This window comes from Eptesicus fuscus, chromosome 10 (assembly GCF_027574615.1).
Source record: "Eptesicus fuscus isolate TK198812 chromosome 10, DD_ASM_mEF_20220401, whole genome shotgun sequence".
NCBI classification, from domain to species: Eukaryota; Metazoa; Chordata; class Mammalia; order Chiroptera; family Vespertilionidae; genus Eptesicus; species Eptesicus fuscus.
In genome coordinates, this window is record NC_072482.1 from 23,701,199 (window position 1) to 23,720,883 (window position 19,685).

Sequence of the window (19,685 nt, forward strand, 5' to 3'; positions counted from 1 at the left end):
GGAAAGCAGAGTGGTGTTATAACACCACCATCTGACTTAAATTCTCCTGTCATACCTGAAAGGGGTTGCAATCATGCACAGTCCACACTGTTTGTCTATCTAATTAATACTTGCTAAGGAAAACTTAGAAATGAGTAACAAAATACAGTCACTAAAACTGTTTTGAAATGTTTGGTATTATTTTTAACGGATGATGACATTATTGAATATTTTTAAGGGAATAGAGGATTTTTCAATATGTTTTGTATTATTGTATGTTTCTAAGATTGTTTTATATTATTTCAAGAGGGTGGGTATGCTAATAGTTACTTAAGGGAGAATAAACCAACATTTAATCACTAGAAATCAAACACTGTTAATAAGATGCCCATCTAAGGGTTGTATTTGAAAAATAGACTCCAATTACCTGACCTCAGAACATTTGGTCAGAGAAATTATTAGAGCAGATGCTTTATCCATCATCCAAATTGACAGAATATTTTAAATAAGTAGGTTGACCATTGAGCCATTGTGTAGTTAACCTAAAAGAAATATCTTCATTTGTAGAGCAGTTGATAAATTTGAAAGCTCATTCACAACAATTCACAACTTGAAAATATTTATTCATTAACAGATATTTATTGAATGCCTGCTGTGTAACTACTATGTTTACATGCTTTAGATATACAAAAAATTCAAACCAGGTTCTTGTCCTTCCAGAGTTTTTAATCATATGATATTGTCATTTCACTTGATTTAAGGGCATAAAATTATTTAACTGTGGTTACAATTGAGACACTTCTACTTTTTTTTTTTTTTGAGAGAGATTTGCTAGAATGCAAACTGTATAAAAGTAGGGGGTGAGTTTATTTTGTTAACCAGTGTCAAACAGTATATATTAGCAATTCAATGAATATTTGTTGAACAATCAATTTTCTTAACAATGATGAACAATATTCCAGAGATTTTTCTTTTAAGGTCAGTATTCTTTGAAAACATAGCTGTAAAGATTCATTAGGCACACTAGTTGACGAATTACTGTAACCCTCGTTAGGTTGGCTCACCCTACTTTTTATAAGGAAACTTGCCGGTTACATGCCTAATCCCACAGTTATGAATCCAAGTGCTAACTTTGGTCAATACTAGGTAATTATAATGACCTAGAAGGAAAAGTATCATGTAATGAATCATATTAGCACTTGCAAAGTATCTTGGTCTATCATGACAGAGAGAGCTGAATAGGTGATTGCCTATTGAATTAAAGTGGCCCTTGACTCAAAAGAGCAATTTCTGTTCCTATCAATTAATACCTCACTTCTTTGAGTTGTAATGGCTTACAAGTTTTGTTTTAGATTTTTGGTGCTCTTTTTATGGCCCATATTACAATGCAATAAACCCTGAGAGTGCCTACTCTTTAACAAACATTAGCAATTAACACCATACCTGCTAAGGCTCAAGTGGTATGCAGTAGTCCCCTTTCTTTGTGGGGCTATGTTCCAAGATCCCCAGTGTATGCCTGAAACCATGGATAGTAGTGAAATATACATACCTATGGTAAAGCTTAATTTATAAATTAGGCACAGTAAGACGAAAATATTAAAATAGAGTAATCATAAAAAAGTACTATATTAAAGGTTATGTGAATGTGGTCTCTCTCAAAATATCTTATACTGTACTCACCTTTTCACTTGAAAGAAGTACTTTATAGTTTCTCTTTGGCATATCTGAGTTGCCAGCCTCACTACTCTTATACTTGGGGACCATTATAAGAAGAATAAGGATTACTTGAACTCAAGGACAGTGATGCCTCATCAGCCAATTTGATAATGGAGACAACTACTAATTCACCAACAGGCAGATAGTATATATAATGTGTATATGCTGGATAAATGGATGATTCATGTCCCAGGCATGGTGGAATGGGAAAACATGGTATCTCATCATGCTAATCAGAACAGTGCACAATTTAAAATTCATGAATTGATTATTTATGTAATTTTCAATCTTGGTTGACTGTGTGTAATTCAAAATGTGGAAAGTGAAATCACAGATAAAGGGGGACTACTGTATACAGGGTTGAGTAGACACTGGGATGAGGTGAGGTCAGAAAATGCCTAGAGTCGGGGAAAAGGTACTTGGTAAGGCAGGATGGAGAGAACCAAAGTAAAAGTCTTTAAACCCCCACTTTTCATACTTTACAGAAGTCATCCTACCAGCATATTAACCAATTCAAAATCTATAGAAATTTTATATGAAAAACACAACTGCCCATGTATCCCAAATTCCCATGAAGAGTAAGTTAATCCTCAATGGAAGATAAAATATATTTACAATGTTAATCACCTTATGCTCATAATGAGACAATTTGAAGGAAATTTAAAAATTACCTAATGCAAAATTGCCTGGATAGCATACGTACTATTTATTATCTGTAATGCTTTAATTAAATGGCCCTACTTTTCCATAGCATCTTTTTGCCCTAAGGAAAATATTTCATAGAATCATCATATTTCATAGAATATTTCATAGAATCATCATATTTCATCATATTCCAATATTTCATAGAATCATCATCAAAAGCTTTAGGATAAATTTAGAGCCTAATAAATTAGCACCAATTAAATCACAAAAATTGTCCATTCAGCAACAGAAGAAAGATATGTGTACCTGTCACCTAAGACCCACTAATATCTTGCAACATGAGATGGATGATATGAACTCTGTGTCCTAAGACATAATAACCCTGGGTAAATATAACTAACAATGAAGATGATGGACAATAATTACTAATAATATTCAAGCTATAAGCATATAATATTGCACTAACACAAGGTTCTTAAATCAGGTTGCACATTATAATCACAAATGAGGAACAGGGAGAATTTTAAAGAAATACTAATGATTGGGCCACACCAAAGACCAATTAAATCATAACTCTTAAGAAGGAGCTTAGGCACCAGTCTTTTTAAATACTAACTAATACGTAACCAAAGTTGAGAGCCCCTAACAAATATTCTTGACAATATCTAAACCACTACGCACACAATAAGAGTTTGTTTGAGTATCATAATAGAGTTTCCAAATTACAAGATCCTCTTTGGTATGCAATAGATTGTTATTTAAACAAATACACAATGCTTGCATCCAGAAAACCTTTTGCACACATTTATATACTAAATACAGCTTATTCTGCACTGAAGCAATAAACAAAGCAGATAGTCCCAGCTCTTCCCAATTTTAGAGGTCAGTTGTTTCTAGGACAATTTCCTTACCTATTAATATCTATTAATATTTGAATGCAGAGGTTAAATGCAGTTTTTTAATAACCAAAACGGTATTGTATCACAGGATAAATAAGAATATATTACTCAAAATGGCATCTGTTTATCACAGTCCTCTTGGTTCTCGTTTGAAGTTTTCTTCTTGAATTATAATATAATGTGAATCACAAAGCCTGATCCATTACAATTCTAAAATTCAATTTAAAAATAGTTATCTAAACTCACATTACAGGTTCCTTTCATGCCTGTACTAGATGTGTTCAGTTCTGAACTTTTCCTAACTTTCTGGTTTTTAGACGTGTGTGTGTGTGTGTGTGTGTGTGTGTGTGTGTGTGTGTGTGTGAGTGTGTGTGTTGGGGGATGGTGCACGCACACATTTCTCAGAAGCTCCCTCTTAACTGGATCTCCTTTCCATCTTCCTTTCCCAGTTACTTTCTATATTTAAAAGCTATTGATTTTCTCTTCTTAAGCCTTGCATTCTCCTGATATCTCCTGTTCCTCCATTTTACAATAAACTCTTTATCTAGCTGTCTCCATTTTTAAAAGCCTTATCCCTCCTAGTGTTCTTATCTAGAACTCTCTTTCAAGTGTGTAACTGTTTTCTTTATCTCTCACCTTTCACCACCCCTCTCTTCCTGCAGGGTAATCCTACCCTTCTCCCTCTTAATCTCTAGTTCTTTTTTCTTCCTCCTAGAAGTGTTGTATTTTCCATAACTGCATGTTCATTAGCAAGGCAGTGATAGCATCAAATTGCAGTATAATAACATTCTCCCCATCTGATAAATGCATTTTACTCTGAAGCTGCTTCTGTAGAAAGGGATGTGAATTTTGGAGCCTATCAACCCAGCTCTCGGTCAGTGTTTTCAAAGGCAGACATAAATCCTTTTGAAACATTCACAACTTTTAATAATAACAACAATAACTGTATTTTAATGAGATATACAGACTACAGTGCAAATACAAGAAAATGATCTAAATAGCTACTGAAATTAAATCCTGATGATAGTTCACACCTAGAATAATGACTTATTCTCAATATTTTTATATTCTGGAATCAGACATTTCCCCTATAAGGAGGCTCTTATCCAATATGCTATATCATCCAATACTGTCTTCTAAACTGTCCTTTAAGACTTTTCCTAGAAAATTCCCTGGATATAATGCTTATTAATTGCATGTTGTCTTCCAACCATTTTTAAAGAATAAAGTTAAGCCGAAATGTCTACAATTTCTAATGTAATCCAGGAATTTCTCACACGTAGATATACAAATCCGTGAGAAAGATTCATTAGTATTAGACAAAGTCAATATGATAATGTCTCCTAGAGTGGTTTAAATGCCAACATTCACAACTGGTCAAGCTTTCAAGCTCTCTTTAGGTGGCAAAAGTTATTTCTATGGAACTCTGAAGCAGTTCAATTATTCTGAGCTTTTGCTGTTCTAAATCTACAGATGCTAATGGGTACTTAGTTCTACAGTTATAAAGCCAAGAATATTCTGGCATTATACCTCTACCAAACAGAAGCAGTGAATCATTCATATGCACTAAGTCAGAATATATAAGGATAAAATTAATAACTATAGGGCCTGAGCTTAAAATCCATTGCCTTAGAATATGTATACTATTTCCTTTGCAAGTATCCAAACGCCATCTGTATGCTTAAATCTTCCAAGAGGTACTCACTATATCTTATCACTTAAGATGTGTTCAGAGAATCTCAGCCAGGAAGCTAGATTTACATCTTGATTTTGCCACTTACTGTCTGAATGACCTTGGAAAAGTCATTTTGGAATTCAGGGGTGAGGAACTTTATTTCTGCCAAGGGCCATCTGGATATTTATAACATCAGTCAAGGGCCATAAAAATTATCAACTTAAAAATTAGTCTGCTATATTTAGTCAAACATGTAATTAACTCACCCCTAATGCCTTGGCAGAGCTAGACCAAATGATTTTGAGACCCTTATATGGTCCATGGACCTGGACATTCCCCACCCCTGAGAGAGTACCAGGAAGGGCTCACTCTTCTGAATCTAAGTTTCTTTATCTGTGAAGTGGCGGGGAGGGGGGGGGGGGGGGGGGCGGGGGCGGGGGGCGGGAAACCCCTCACCATGGTTTGCTGAACCCATTAAAATGAGGGAATATATGAGAAAATATTTCATAATAGTCAATGTGTTTCATAACTTACTGTCATGGACACGTGGCCCAACAGAATTTAGATTATTGTAAGCTTTTCCATTGTTTGGTGCACAATGATAAACTGAGACCCAATGTTTGTATTCCTATTTAACCACTTGATGGAGAGAAAAACATTTGAAAATTACTATGAAAAGATCATTCTTCAAAAGAAGGTTGTTATGTCTACAGATAGACAAAGTTAGACAAAGCCAGGGATTTTATGCTGTTATCTTCATGCACAATCTCCTAACATCTTGAAGGACATAAAGCATCACCCTCCTTGGTAATACCCACTCCCTGTTTTATCAGTCCATCTCAAATCTGTTCCTATTTTTATCCTAGTGCAGTGGCAAAAAAATAGGTTTGAGTAATTAACTGCTCCTCTACCGCACAAGGAGGAAGATGTAAAATGCATATCTAGCCCGAGGTTTCCCATTAGTGTTAAGGAGATATCTGCTTCTGAGTGAAAAGAGAGGAAGGGATGGCTTGCTCAGCTAGGACTCGATAAGCCACATGTGGCCAAGGACTGGGAACAAGAACTGACCAAAACATATAAGCATGCCTGAAAGGTGTGGTATTCCAAAATAGAGACATTTATACTACACAGTTTACAGCACTGGTTTTGTATCAGAACAATTGATTCAAGTAGTGGTTCTGGGACTCCCTACTTTGTTACACATGAGAAAGATTATTAACACCTTTGCCTCAATTTCTTCCCCTTAAAATGGGATATCCTACCTAATAAAATGGTAATATGTAAATCACCATCACTCCGCTACGCCCACAATTGGGCCAGCGGGAGACGCAGGGGGCGGGACTCGGGGTGGCCGGGGTAGCCGATTGGGCCAGCGGGACACTGAGCTCGGGTCGCCAGTGGCAGCGTGAGCTCAGCATCTGCGCCATGGCTGTGCTGCGGCACAGAAGGGGCCTCTGGGGCAGCAAGCTCACGTCCCACTGTGGACCATCAAAAGCTGGGGAACTGGGTGCCTGTCTGTTCCGGCACCAGGCCTTTCAGAAGCCTCCGAAGCCTCCGCCAAGCTGGAGGCTTCTGAAAGGCCTGGTGTACCAGCGGCCAGGCACCCAGCTCCCCCGCGATCAAAAGCGAAAGCTTGTAGGGGACCCTACACGTGCATGATTCAATCATGCACTGGGCCTCTAGTTAATAATATTTATTGTAGAGGATTGTTATGATTCTTAAATGACACAATATGTGAACATTCTTTCATAAGTGTAAAGCAATCATTACGACAGCATTTGCCACATTTATTATTCAGCACACTTTCATTGAGAGGCTTACTGAACAATTTTCATACCTTTACAGAGAGATTGCCCGAAGCATTTAGCATGTGAGTGTACATTTAGAATAAACAAAGATATTTCAGTAGTGGTGGTGACGAAGGGAAGTTATAATATGCAGAATTTGACAAACAAATTGTCCATAAAGTCATTAAGAAACTGATGGCTGAGCTGACGACTGTTTTGCAAAACACATCCTAGGATTGGTCTTCAACCAGCACATTTTGGGAAAGAATGAATCTGTGTCTGTTTTGACTGGAGAGGCCAGATGAAACAGTGATTAAAAGTCAAGAGACATATGAAAACATGCTCAAAGTCACTAATCATCTGAGAGATGCAAATCAAATCAACAATGAGGTACCATCTCACACCTGTCAGAATGACTATCATCAACAAATCAACAAATGACAAGTTCTGGCGAGGATGCAGAGAAAAAGGAACCCTCATGCACTGCTGGTGGGAATGCAGACTGGTGCAGCCACTGTGGAGAACAGTATGGAGTTTCCTCAAAAAATAAAAAATGGAACTCCCATTTGACCCAGTGATCCCACTTCTAGGAATATATCCCAAGAAACTAAAAACACCAATCAGAAAGGATATGCACCCCTATGTTCATAGCAGCACAATTCACCATAGCTAAGATTTGGAAACAGCCTAAGTGCCCATCAGCAGAAGAGTGGATTAGAAAACTGTGGTACATCTACACAATGGAATACTATATTGCTGTAAAAAGGAAGGAACTCCTACCATTTGCAACAGCATGGATGGACCTGGAGAGCATTATGCTAAGCAAAATAAGTCAGTTGGAGAAAGATAAATATCACATGATCTCACTCATTTGTGGAATATAATGAACAACATAAACTGATAAACAGAAACAGATCCAGAGACAGAGAAGCATCGATCAGACTGTCAAACCTCAGAGGGAAAGTAGGGGAGGGTGGGGGTAAGGGGGAGAGATTAACCAAAGGACTTGTATGCGTGCATATAAGCCTGACCAATGGACACAGACACCAGGGCAGTGAGGGCTTGAGTGGGGGGTAGTGGGGGGAGCCAATCGGGGGGATAAGGACACATTTGTAATGCCTTAATCAATAAAGAAAATAGAAGAAAAAAAAAGTCTATGTTCATGAACCAGACTGAATTTGAATCCTGACTCCACTATTGCACAGCTATGCAACCATGCTCTGCCTCAGTTTCCTGATTGGTAAAATGGGGATAATAACAGTTCCTACCGCATAGGATTTTATAAGGATTACATGAGCTAATAAATGTAAAAGGACTTAAGCACAGGGCCTGGCGCTTTAATAAATAATAAATGTCAGGTACTATTAGAGTTCACTACTTGATGACCAATTTCTGGAGGACAGGACCCTCTTAGGAATCACTAGATCCTCAGTGTTTGGCACACAGATAACCGATAGAATGAATTTGTTTAAAAATATCTACTAAGCACCTACCTGTAGCTAAACAATAGCAACTATAAAACAAACAGTAATAAGTATTGACATGTCTTCAATTACTTTACCAATATAACATCCAAGTCTAAGAAATGTAGGTCATGACTGACTGGTCCATATAAACTACAATTGCATTGATAACACAGCTCAACAAAATGAATCCTGCAGTTTAATACACAAAAGGTCAAAATGGTTAGCCCCTAAAAATGTTTTCTTATGCCAATGTGACCTATAATTTCCAAGTACAACAATGTGACCTATAATTTCCAAGTATAATTTCTATGAACTATTACAAATAAGAATTAAAAAAATATGTGCTTTTTCCCTGGCTGGTGTGGCTCAGTTGGTTGGGCGTTGTTCTGTGTACCAGGAGGTTGCCAGTTCGATTCCTGGTCAGGGCACATACTCTGGTTGTGGGCTTGATCCCTGGTTGGGGGCGGGCAGGAGGCAGCCTGATCAATGTTCTGCTCTCATATTGATGTTTCTTTCTCTCTCTCTCCCTCTCCCTTCATCTCTCTCTAAAAATCAATAAAAATCTTTTTTTTTAAAGTGCTTTTAACAGTAGCTTTCTTGAACAGAATAGATACAGTTTCACTTTTTCAAATGATATAAATACCTTGAGATATACTACATAGAAGTAAGCATAGTATGAGTCCAAGGAATAAAAATCAGTTCATGACTTTTATCTTTTATGTCCTTTCACTCACCAAATGTAGACTATTTCACTGTCATTTGTGTTCTTTCAATAGGGTGGCAAGGAAGGGGAAGAGAGATTAAATTAAAACTAGTCCAACCTGTTCTGTCCTAGAAATTTTTCTTAGGTTAGGTGGTAAAGAAGTTCCAAAAAGCATTTAAAAACTTTGTCACCAACACAGATAACTGAAAAATAAAGTGTTTATTCATTTTGATAAAATCAGTTATAAAACTAAGTTTGTTTCATCAAGTGAAAATAGCTATCATTCAAATACATAAAGGCTTTCTTTAGAAAGTGCTGTGAATGTGCTGTTTTAAAAAGTGCTGTGAATGGTTAATTAATTTGCATTTGGTATTATTTGCCAAATATAGCCAATCATAACATTTACATATAGTAGATGGACAGAGATAAAATTCCCAAGTCCAAATATGCAACCATAATAAGTGGAAGAGTTTACTTTTTCCCACATTTATGAGAATGAAAATGAAAGTCTTTTGGTGTTCAGACCAAACTCAAAACAAAATTCCTGAACTTCTGTTTTAGAATTTCGAAGCCAAGCCTTAGCTAACAAAGTAACAATCCGCCGCACTGTTGCAAAGCTCTTAAAAAAATGGGGTTTTATACAAACACTGACAGGCTCTGACCATCAGTGGCATTAGGAGGCGCCACCATAATTGCAGTCTCCTGAAGACATAACTTATTTCAGGCGAAGTTGGAGAGCCAATATTTTGTATTTTAATTAAGAAACCTGGACTTTGTTTATAATAATTGGCTGTTAGGTCAATTCTTGCCAGGATATACTTGTAAAAGAGAATTTTTGCCTCAAGTAAGCTTTCATTTAAGATTTTGCAACAGATTTAGGATTTGGGATGGAATCCTTTTCAATTATTTATTTTAGTTGCTTTCATTATAATACTAATAGCTTAATATATTTGCGTATGTTTTCAACCTACTCATCAACGGCTATAAATATTCATTATTTGCTTCTTGAGGAAAATTTTTAATCATACCGATGAAAATATATTGTCTGCTATGAACACAAAAGACAAACTGTTTTCCTCATTTAACTAGTTAGACCTGAAAATAAATCAGTTTGCACAGTGCTATAAAATGACTCAATCAATATTCAAGACAGAGTGGAACACCAAAGAGATCATCTAATAAACACATAAAACATCTTAGATGTGAAACACCCATATGCTCATTTTGAATATATATATATATATATATATATATATATATATATATATATGCTGTTCAGATCAAAGCATTCTATATAATAAACCCTTTAAAGCTCCTATTGTCCAAAATGTTTTTCTTTTCAATCATAATTATCTTTTGGCACATGTGACAATAGTAATATTGCTTAGTATTTGTTTTAAAAGTAAATTAGAGGAAGAATATGTCTGAAAATTATAGCTCAGGAAAATTGGGTTCCAAAGGAAATCCAATGGAACACTGCCACCTTTTGGTTACACAAATGGTAAAATTGCAGAAGTTTACTGTAGCCTTTTTGAATGAAAATGTTTAGACAGACTTTCAGATTTTAGAAATAGGAATCCTATCTCTGTTGGTATGAAAATAACCATCGTAAATTTTTTTTCTCAGTTGTAGTCATTTATTTTTAAGTATTTCAGTTTCCATTTTGCAAGTTCATCCTCAAACTCCTGAACTTTAGAACCTGGAAACGATTCTTCCTGTTTATTTTGTAAAGAATGGCAAGTAATGGCCAAGTAATGAACAACACAAAGGACTTTTATATCCTGGGCCTGTCACGAGCATTTCTATGACTTCTCTTTATACCTAACCACAACACTACCCTACAGAACAGTATTTTGCAGAGACACACTCAAATTCCCCAAAGTACTAATTGCATTTCTTTCAGCTGGAAGGATTTATGCCTTCTCACTCCTAAGTGTTTTATGTATACAACTTTAAATTATAGGGCAAAAGAAATGATACAGTAGGTGCCTAAGCACATATAGCAACTAATTGGCGTGTGAGAAGAAATAAAGGGCTAAATATAGACAGAGATTTTATTTAGAGGAGGACCTGAAACTATGAGGTTGTCTAAGCATAGGGACAAAACAAAATAAAGCAAAGCAAGAGTGGGAGAGTAGATAAGCATTAATAAATAAGATAAATAAAAGAAATAGTTGTACAACAAATTATACTATTTTTTTTCAGTTCAGTTCCTGCAACCTAATAAAGAGCCCCTTTAGCTATAAAAGTAAAGAAACAGTAAATAATATGTAATCAAAATGAAATAAGAACAAATATATAGATGAACATAAAGAAAAGAGAGAGAAATTCCTAGGTGCCGGCAACCAAGAAGCAATCTAAAAATGAGAGATTTGTCAAGTGACTCCCTAGCTATTCAGGGACTTATCAGACTCAGAGCCCTATTTCTAGGGGCTGCAGATTAAATGTCCATTTGTAACATGAACATGACCTTGGGCATACATGAGTTTATGTGTAAAACCTGAGATGCATGTAGAGAGCTAGAAAAATGATGTGACTCCTGAGTGACAGAGAAGAAGAATAAAATCACTCTACCTGGAGAAATCTGGGGAATAACAAGAATATATTTGATGTGGCCCAAGAATCCAAGTGGAAAACATAAAATTCTCTTTTAAAAGTTAAAAGCCTGTGTGGTACTATACTGTCTTTCAGGATAGCAGTAGAATCTCCAAGCTTAGAAATGAAAAATTAATCATAAACTAATTAAACACAGCATCGCTTCAACAACCTGTGGTCAACAGTATTACAATAGAGGGGAACATACAGCAGTAATAGGATATTAATTATAATTTAGGTTATGAAAAGGCAGTAGCTCTCATCTCAGGTGTTTTCTCTTTTTCATTCTCTGGCTCTTTTGAGTCACCAGCTGTCCCGCTCTGAGGACATTCAGGCAGCCTATCGATAGGCCCACAAGGTGAGGACCCAAGGCCTAATAGCAGCCACTTAAGTGAATTTGGAAGCAGATCTTCTGAGACCTGTCAACAGCCTCATGAGTGAATTTGTAAGCAAATCTCTCCCTCCATCCACCCCTATCATACCATCAGATGATACCATGGCCACAAACAATGGCTTAACTGCAGTCTCATGAGAGATCTTGAGCCACAGGCATCTATTTATGCTGGGGCCAGATTCTTGACCCACAGAAAGTATAAAATAATAAATGTTTGTTCTTTTAAGCTTCTAAGTTTGGTGGTTATTTTTCATGCATCAATGACTAGTTTCTTACATGAGTAAGATGTCCTTAAATCTAGGTTAATTATTGGTATCAGTGTCTCAACAGTCATAATGGAATGCTAAAGAATATCACCAGATAGTCCAGTTGCTAAATATGGACCTGCCATCAATAAACTTTATAGATATCAACATTTTTAGTCATCAAAGAAAATAAATATCAAAAACTGTTTCTGATTTTAAAAAACATGGCTGAGAAACAATACAGAAAAGATATTTTAAGGGACACACCATTCATGCACTGCTTAAAAAACTTGATCTAAGGATGAGGTATAAAATAAGCTATACTGTATTAGCTTTTCTAAATACTGATGTTGACACTAGTATCCATCTCTAAATATATCCCTTTTAAAGCATCACATGAAATTTTTATTTTAAAATTCAGTTCTAAGGAAATATGCTTCTATAATTTCATTCATTCATTCAATAAATATTTACTGCTTTATCATAAATTAGGCATTCAAGATTATACTGGGAATATATTTATTAGGGGGGGGGGAAGTGTCTCTGCCTGCATAGAAGTAACATCTAAGAAACAAGCAAATATTAAACAACTGATCCCAAGTAGAAAGATGATAAGGTAAAAGCTTCAACCAACACCCCCAAATGGCAGATATCAGATATCAAAGAGAAGTGCTAGACAAACATAAAAATTTTCAAAGGGGATTTATAAAAACCAGTTAAACAACCCATAACTCCTTTACCTCAAGAGTAGAAAGGGTTCAAAAGTAGAGAATACTGCTGATGTGTTGTGAGTCTCTACTTGTTTTTGTCTGCCTCTAACACAAAACTTAACCGTAGTGACAAGGGTTTCAATGCGTCTCCTCAGAGAATCTGACATGTGCACATTGGGAGTTGCAATGGATGGTGTTCTACTCCCACCTAGAAAATGTTAAAGGCAAAAAACCTTGGGCTAATGGCTCTGATCGTGGATCAAGGGAGATGGCCAAGTTGAGATGGGCTTATAGTTCCAGAATTCATTAAAGCAAAAGGCACCTGAGGGTTTTCCATAGACCTGATTTGGACCATAGATGCAGGAGAGTCAGTACATTAAGTCGTGTTAGGGCCTTGTCCACAAAGGCTATCTAAAGAGTGAACTGGCTGCAGTAGAGAGAAGTTAAAAGCATCCCCTGGATTCCTAGAGTAATAAACTAGAAGAAAAAGTATCACCTACATCAAGACAGTAGATGAGAAGTCCTGGGTGATGGAAGGCAGCAGTGAATCTGAAGAATCCACATAGGTACTTTATAAAAGGAAAGGGTCAGTGTTGAACATCTGTAGGCCAAGGGAATACAAAGCAAGCACATGAAAAGGTGCAAATAAGCAATAATCTGCTGCTTTTACCTCTCTGCTTTAGTATCCTAAGGCTGCCATAACGAATTACCACAAACTGGGTGGTTTGTAACAACACACACAACACAGTTCCGGGTACTAGAGGTCAGTTTGAAATTAAGGTGCCCTGCTCTCTTTGCAGTCTCTGGGAGCAGAGACTGTGTCTTGTGTCTCTTCTATTTTCTGGTGGTTGCCAGCAATCCTTGGTGCACCTTGGCTATAAGTGTTTAACTCTAATATGTGCCTCACACTTCTTAGGGCCTTCTCCCCTCTGTGTCTGTCTCTACCTCCTCTTCTAACAAGGACACCAATCATATTGGAATTAGGGCCCACCCTAATCGAATAACACCCCACCTTAACTAATTGCATCTACAAGGACCATATTTCCAAATAAAGAGGCATTCTTAGGTTCTGGGTAAACATTAATTTTTGAGGACACTATTCACCCCGCTACCTCCTAACCATTCAAATCCCGAGGGTGGTCAGAAAAAGTAACTAATGGTGGAGGTAGCTAATGAGCAGACTATTTTGCCTTCTGTCTCTGCCTCCCTCCAACCCCTTTTTGCTTTGATTTTGCATCTTCATCTTATGCCAGGCTCCACCTTTTAGTCAGATTCACCTTCTTTCAGTTCCTTAGACTTGCCATACTCACTCTTGCTATCGGGCTGTTACATTGCTGCATTTCCCACCTGGAATGCTCTTCTGGAATATACCTACATGCTTAAGTTCTACCTATTTCTTCAAAATTCAAATGAAAACTCACTTTGTCAGGACCCAATTGCTAGTCCATGGCAAAGCTTTTAAAACAAAATGAGGTAAAAATAAGTTATAGTAATAATTATACTATAAAATAGATGGATAGATCAATGCATATGCATGTGTATTAAATTTAAGCTTGAGCATTAATATAATTGCAGGCTGTGCTTTCTCGGGAAATATTTTCTTTTTATTCTGTGATTTTGCCTTTCCTGCTTTTTTATATTTAAATGCATTTTATGTTAGCATATCATAGTGATAGAAGGTGGCAGCTCCTTCTTTTTTTTGTCCTTAATTGTCAAAGATAAATAAAAAACTATAAAGCTGACAACTTTATGTGAAAGAATAATTGAAATTTTATTGGCTTATGAAATCTAGAAGCCTGGGAATCACTGAGAATTTAATGGTAAGACTTTCATGTGGCCCATTAGAGAAATGAAAATGTGGAAAAATATTCGAAATAACAGATACTCTCTTTTCACTAACTATGATTGCCTTCATTTTGTGTTTTTTACTATTACTCTCACAGCTACTAAACTTGTTTTTATTCCAATATTTACTATTGGTCCCTATACCACATTTCTCAATCCATTACTCACTGCTGACTTACCCATCATTATTGCTTAATTCAGTGCCTCCCTTCGTAAGACCTCTGAATTCCACATCTCCTTCACTTTTTAACATTCCCATCTAACCAAGCTGTTTGTGCAGGTCCTTTCCATTGACTGTATTCTTTGCTGCAGTTCCCAGTCATGCTGTACCAGCAGGGCCCTCATCACTATACCCCAGTCATTTATTATTATTACTCCCTTGTTGGCTCTGTATTTAATATTCTTACAGTGGCTCCTCCAAGCTAGCCTAGTCATTTCAACCTCCCACTCCAATTCTACACTCACTTAATCCATGTTTGGCTCATTCTATAATGCATTGAGATCATTTAATAAATTTTAAACTAATTCATTTTCTACCTAATAATGATTCTGTATCCTCTTTTATTTTCTTTTTCTCCTCTATGCCATGTGAAAAAAAAAAAATGCCTTGAATCTCAACAGTCCCTTACACTTGCAAGGATTCCATACCACTCTACGTTGCCCAAGATCACCCTCCAGCACTCTCCTTTGTTAATGTTTTCTACCAAGTGTTATTGTCAATCATCGGACAAAGAGGCATTTTTCCAAATATACATTGGTCTGAATATCACAGAAACTCTCTGTTTTTACCTGCCAATCACTGGCAAATTATTATTATTACCTCTCTCTCCTATTCAAACTACCATCATTTTATTACTACACATTTGTCAATTACGAGTATTAAGATTTTGTCCTTACCATTTTAGCTGAAATTGTTTTCTTACATATCAAGTCTGATATCCTAATTATATGATTAAATAAATTTCCCCATTCTTGACTTTTCTGATGTATTCGTAGAGCAGTTGACACTGTAGTTCCAATATTTAAAAATGTCAGCCATTATTTCACTATGAAACTTTTTCTTCTCTTGAATATATGGCACTGATTCTCCTCCTCTCTGTGTATGCAGGAAAATCTTCCTGGTCATTAAAACTTCGAAAAATACCATAGGCTGCTTTCATATGTGCACTCTTCAAATAAGTCTACCAAGGCCTTCCCCTCAATTCTAGGAACACCACCAATTATGTGTCTCTGTCATTGTCTTCTCTATCAATACACTTATCTCTTCTGCCGAACCTCCAAAAATAATGTGCTCTTTGAAAGTAGGGACTTTTGCTTTTTAATCTGTTGGAGTTCAGTGCTAGATAATGCTAGGCATTTAGTTAGATATTCTGTAAATGATTATGAACTCATTAATGGAACTTAACCAAATGAACACTAGGTAATGAATATTCTAGGAAAATGTAAGAGCAAATATAGAGTCCTAGAGTTCAGCATGTGTATTTAAGGGCAGAATGAAAGGATGGTTGAATACAGGGATAAAGCTGAAGAGGCAAGCATAAAGCGTTTTGGATCTCATGTTATAGGTTTTGAGACCGTATCCTAAATGTTAGGAGAAATCTCTAAAAAATGTTTAGAAATGTATTAGATCCCACCTCACACCTTTTAGAATGGCTATTTTCAACAAGACAAGTAATAACAAATGAAGGAGAGATTGTGGAGAAAAAGGAACCCTCATTCACTGCTGGTGGGAATGTAAACTGGTACAGCCACTATGGAAAATAGTATGGAGATTCCTCAAAAAAAATTTAAGAATAGAATTACCATATGACCCAGCAATCCCTCTTCTAGGTATCTACCTGGAAAATATAAAAACACTTATTTGCAAAGACATATGCACTCCTATGTTCACTGTAGCATTTTTCACAGTGGCCAAGATACAGAAACAACCCATGTGTCTTTTGATAGATGATTAAAGAAGATGTGGTGCACATATACAATGGAATACTATTCAGCCATAAGAAAAGATAAAATATTGTCATTTTCAAAAACTTGGATGGATCTTGAGAATATCATGCTAAGCACAGTAAGTCAGACAGGAAAAGTTAAGAACCATATGATTACACTTATATGTGGGATATAAAACTGAAAGCAACAAATGAACAAACAAGATAAACAAACAAAAATTCATAGACACAGACAACAGTATGGTGGATATTAGAGAGAAGGGGGGATGCGAGGGTAGTAAGGATAAAGGGGACAAATATATAGTGATGGTAAAAGAGTTGACTTTGGATGGTGGGCACACAATGCAATATACAGATGATGTATCATAGAATTGTACACATGAAACCTATATAATTTTAGTAATCAATGTCACCCCAATAAATTTAATGAGAAAAGTATATTGTAATTGAACAAATTTAGGTTATAACTTTAAACTATAAACTCAGATAAGCAGAAATGTAACATTCTTCTTCTGTAATACACTTATTTCAATCTCAGTTTTTAATCTCTATTATTATACCTTTGTCAATTCTACAGAAAATAGTTCTTTATAATTTAAATGCTTTCTACTTAAAATTTTCTTTCCTTCCACTCCCCTTTATTCTCAGGGGTGAATTTCATGTCATGAAAGGAAGGCATCTGGTCTATGGCCATTGGTATTAGTTCATGCTACGATCTATTTAAATGCAGAGTCAAGCAGAGCTCCTGAGATTCTAATTGGATCAACTGGATGAATGATATTACCTTTCACTAAGAAAAATAATAAAGGAATAGAAGCAGGGTTCAGACTGGAGAATGCTATCTTTGCAGGGTGTGGAGACAATCATGAAAGTAACTCAAGCAGGCAGATGGGCATCTGGGATTGGGCACTCAGAAGAAAGAGGTGAGCTAGAGATGATGATTTAGGGCATCAATACATGCCTGGCAAAGATAGATGCTCAATAAAGACTTGTCAAATAAACAACCACCACACACCATTAGAAATTATGGTTGAAGCTATGGGAATGCAAGTATAGAATAATAATATATAATGGCTGAAAACACAAGGTTAGGAAACATGAATATGTATGAAACAAGTTAAGGGACCTTTGTTCTTTAAAGAGACAGTGTAGGAAAACACACACACACACACACACACACACACACACACACACACACACACAGAAACACCAAAGAGATATGTCACAGAAACCAAGATAGCAGAGAGTTCAAAAGGGTGGATTAACCCTAGTGCAATTCCATCTTAGGCGTCTGTTTTGCCAAACAGAAGTTATTTATCTCTGCCCACCTTCTCTCTCACCTAAGTGTGTGCTCCACCCCATGGAATAGTTTATGGACATGGACATGAGCCCTCTGAGGCCCCAGAACTATCTTTTTGGTTGTGAACTAAAGGCTGACACATTATCACTTTAAAGTGGATAATGATGAAAATGAGCACCAATTATCTTTTTTTATTATTATTATTTCAGAGAGGAAGAGTGAGGGAGAGAAAGATAGAAACATCAATGATGACATAGAATCATTGTTTAGCTGCCTCCTGCACACCCTACACTGGAGATCGAGCCTGCAACAGGAATCCAACTATGACTTCCTGGTTCATAGGTCAAAACTCAACCACTGAGCAACACAGGCCAGGCAGCACCAATTATCTTTACAGATGATCAGTTTAGGGACTGGTACAAAGGATGCACTACACATTGTTGAAGTAGAGGCAATGAATTATGAAGGCAGTCCAATTAAAGTAATGCTGGCAACTTTGAAAATGTCTGTACAGCCAATGATTTCCCTTTGTGGCTTTGAAATAACACCACCTGTGGTCTTAAGGTTAAAATATGGTTCAGAACCTGTGAATATGAGTGGACAGCACTTAGTAGTTGTGGCAGAAGAGACAGAGTCAGTAGATGAAGAGGAGGTGGGTATAAAAATCATAAGTATGTCTGGAAAGCATTCTGCCCCTGCAAGTGGTAGCAAATTCCATAGAAAAAAGTAAAACTTGCTGTTAATGAAGATGATGATGATGATTTTGAGAATGAGGAAGCTGAAGAAAAAGCTCCAGTAAAGAAATCTATATGACATACTCCAGACGAAAATGCACAAAAATCAAACTAGAATGGAAAAGACTTGAAACCATCAACATCAAGATCAAAAGGTAAAGAATCCTTAAAAAAAAAAAAAAGACAGGAAAAAGCGCCTAAAATACCAAAAAGACCTAGTTTTTTAGAAAACATTAAAGCAAAAATGCAAGCAAGTATTATATAGAAAAGGCACTACTGGTAAATTAAGCCCCAAAAATGGGGAAAGAGGAAAATGAGAGACGGATATAATCCCTACTGAGTATCATCAACAATCCAGACTGAAGTCTTCTATTTCAATCTCAGTCCCCTTTCCGGATTAACCACCAATCCATGCCCCATTCTAGGCTGGAAGCTAAATCACTCTCAATTTCCTAAAGCACTTTCATGTGACTGCTGATTCAGTGAACATTTATTTCTACTTGTTCATTTATCTCACCTCTTTGACCATGTTTTAAACACCTATGTTATCTCCCTAGCTGCTCAATATATATTTGAATGAATCAAAAAAGGTGGACTAATTATCATTCTCAAATAGTTCAGTGAGGCCAAGGAAGATAAGAAATAGAAATTGTCTTCAATATTAAGCCACAGAGAGATCATCAAAGACATTTACCTAAAAAATTTTGGTGGTGTAGTCTTGATGGAAAGCAGTTTTTGAAGTTTATAGAAAGTGAAATAAACCTATATAATAAAAGGCTAATATGCAAATTGTCCCATTGGGAGTTTGACCAGGAGACCGGGACTTCCATCGCTTGCTATGATGTGTACTGACCACCAGGGGGCAGTGCGAAACATGGTGGGCAACTAGCGGCGGTGGCAGGGCACTGAGGGAGTGAGGGAAGGAGGAGGTGGGAGGCTGGGAGGCAGGGAACCTGATTGGCCCTGATCACCTGCCAAGCCTAGGGACCCTACCCATGCACAAATTTTGTGCACCGGGCCTCTAGTGGAAATAATAAATGAAGACA

The 19,685-nt window shown here is 36.6% G+C and overlaps 1 pseudogene; it reads left to right on the top strand.

Annotated features, from left to right (window-relative positions):
• Nucleotides 1-17,965: 17,965 nt before the first annotated feature.
• Nucleotides 17,966-18,904, top strand: LOC103283964 (nucleophosmin-like; annotated as a pseudogene).
• The last annotated feature ends 781 nt before the right edge of the window (nucleotides 18,905-19,685 follow it).